The sequence below is a fragment of the Chrysochloris asiatica genome, unplaced genomic scaffold (assembly GCF_000296735.1).
Source record: "Chrysochloris asiatica unplaced genomic scaffold, ChrAsi1.0 scaffold00005, whole genome shotgun sequence".
Taxonomy (NCBI): Eukaryota; Metazoa; Chordata; class Mammalia; order Afrosoricida; family Chrysochloridae; genus Chrysochloris; species Chrysochloris asiatica.
Window position 1 is genome coordinate 19074028 of NW_006408523.1, and position 2588 is coordinate 19076615.

The following is a 2588-nucleotide window of genomic DNA, read 5'->3' on the forward strand; positions in this document are numbered from 1 at the left end:
TGGAAGAATACTGAAAGCACCATGGGCTGCCCATAGAACCAACAGATCTGTGTTGGAAAAAGTGCAGCCAGAGTGTTCCTTGGAGGCCAAGATAGCCAAACTTCGCCCCTCATACTTAGGACATATTGTCAGTAGGGACCAGTCGCTGGAGAAGGATATCATGTTTGGTAAGGTGGAGGGTCAGAGAAAAAGAGGAAGACCCCCAATGAGATGGGTTGGCCAAGTGGCAGCATCGATGGACTCAAGCATGGCAACAGCAGTGAGGTTGGCCCAGGATCAGGCAGTGTTTCATTGTGCTGTGCATAAGGTTGCTATGAGTCGGTACCAACTTGATGGCACCTAACAACAACAACTACAAGTATCCTGGTAGGGAGTCCTGGTATGGCACTGTGGGTTAATACTCAGGTCTGCAAGGTCTGTTTGAACAGCAAGATCGGTGGTTTAAGTTCACCAGCTACTGATCACAAAGCCTATACAGGGTCACTATGAATCGGAACTGAATCGATGGAACTTAATAACAACATGTTTTCTTCTTTATGATTGTTGTACTTTTGTGACTTTCCATTGTTTTGGAATATACCTGTCAATGCCAGAAATGCTTGATCTGTGTGGAATAAATCAGAATTTTTAAACAGGCTTTACTAAAACCAACTTGTCATTATTATTATTATTATTATTTAATTGTAAAAATGCACACATTGCAGGACTGGAAGTCGAGAAGTTAAAAAATAAAAAATTAGCCCTAAGTCTGTGTGAATTTTTGATGCTACCTCATGCTTCAGAATTCTTATATCCTTGTTGGTTAAGTGAGGATTAGCCAGATGGCCTTCAACATCTCTTCCAGTAACAAGAGCCCGGAATATGCAATGGCAAACATTGTAGAAATGTTGTTTTCGTGCAGTGATGGTAAATGTGGCCTGTCAGCTGCATGTTGTCTTGTTCAGTTCCTCAGATAATCATCTTGAGGACAAGGGTCTGTAGTTTCAGAGACGAAGGACACTGTGGCCAGCCTTTAATATATCCTAAATGTTACCAATTTCTAGTGAAATTTCACAAATAAAACTGGGACTGTAACCTTTTCGCTTTTAATGAAAATAGAGAACAAGCAAAGTAGATAACTGAAAGTAAACAAGGTGATTGCAAAGATCCCCCACTGATTACAAACAGGAGCATTCAGTGAGTAACAGCAATGAAGCCAAAGTAACTCGTTCCCACCTCCTATTAGACATCATTCTCCAAATTGTTTTTCACTGGGCCACCGGGTTCATTTGCAGTCTTGTTCAACTTAACTGAAAAAAACAGTCTAGTCTTTCAAGATGGTGCAAGTCAGTCCAAAGCCAAATGTAACTGTGGTGCCTTAGTCAACTGAAGCCTCCTGTTTGAGTCAAATTAACTCTCAAGGCCTGACAAGGAGCTGGCTGCAATTCAAGATAATGCAATGATTTGGGAAGAGAAGTAAAAAATGTGTAATAAGGATTTTAACCAAAAGTTGGCAACTCAAAAAGGGCTTTTCACAACTTGCACAAGCTTTAAAATAAAACAAACCAAATCTCTGAAAGCCTCTAGAACCATAGCTTTTACTCCTAGCTAGCAATTCAACCAAAACCATTTTTTTTTTTTTTTACTTGATAATATCATTATATAGGAAAGCCAGTTGCTGTGGAGCTAATTCTGACACACGGCACCTTCGGTTGTGTCAGAGTAGAGCTGTGCTCCCGAGGATTTTTAATGACTGCTTTTTCAGATCATCAGACCTTAGTTTTTTTTTTCTGAGACACCTCTGAGTGGACTCGAACCGTCAACCTATTGTTTGGCCACTAAGAGTAGTAACGTTTGTACCACCCAGGAACTCCAGTGAGAAGCTTGACTCCCAGATCCCCATCTGCAGTAGTAGCCTTTGAGACTCTAACAGTAATTTTGGGAAACAAACTTAGGAGAATAGTTGATCCAATGTTCTAGAAACACTCAGTATAGTCACTGATCCTAGACCCCACTGCCCTTTCTAAAGGTCCTTACAAGAATACTTACTTCACTTCCTTTTAAATGAACAACTAAAGGGTGAGCAGTGTTCTTTGCCTGGCTGCATTGCTGCTTTTCTTAAGTGCTGTCAAGTCGGTTCTGACTCATAGTGACCCTGTATAAGGTTTCTGAGGAACACCTGGTGGGTTTAAACTGCCAGCCTTGTGGTTAGCAGTTTAGAGCTTATCCTATAACAACACACTAGGATGGCCAGGGAAATGAAATTCTATAAAGTTGCTCGGGGCACCCCAAATAGCCTAGTGTTGAAAAGGAATAGTTCTCTTTTCTTTTTTTTTCTGTACCTCTCTCCCTTCCTCCATTCTGTCTTTACTTTATTTTGTTGCTGTTGTTTAGAATATACACAGCAAAAACACACCAATGTAACAGTTTCTACATGTAGCATATAGTGCCATTGGTAGCATCAACATGTGCAATTAATCTAACTTCCTTTTCTAAGGTGTTCCTCTTCCATTAACACAAACTCACTATCTCTTAGGTTCCCGTCCAGCCTTTTGAGTTGTTGTTGTCACTTTGATCCCATATGTTGTTGTTGTTGTCAGGTGCCATCG

At 40.7% G+C, this 2588-nt stretch overlaps 1 protein-coding gene across 1 annotated transcript in view; it reads right to left on the bottom strand.

The window, feature by feature from the left end:
- The window catches only part of GPC6 (glypican 6), a 1623644-nt gene that overhangs the window by 106220 nt on the left and 1514836 nt on the right, over positions 1–2588 (bottom strand). The gene's annotated exons all lie outside the window — the stretch shown is intronic.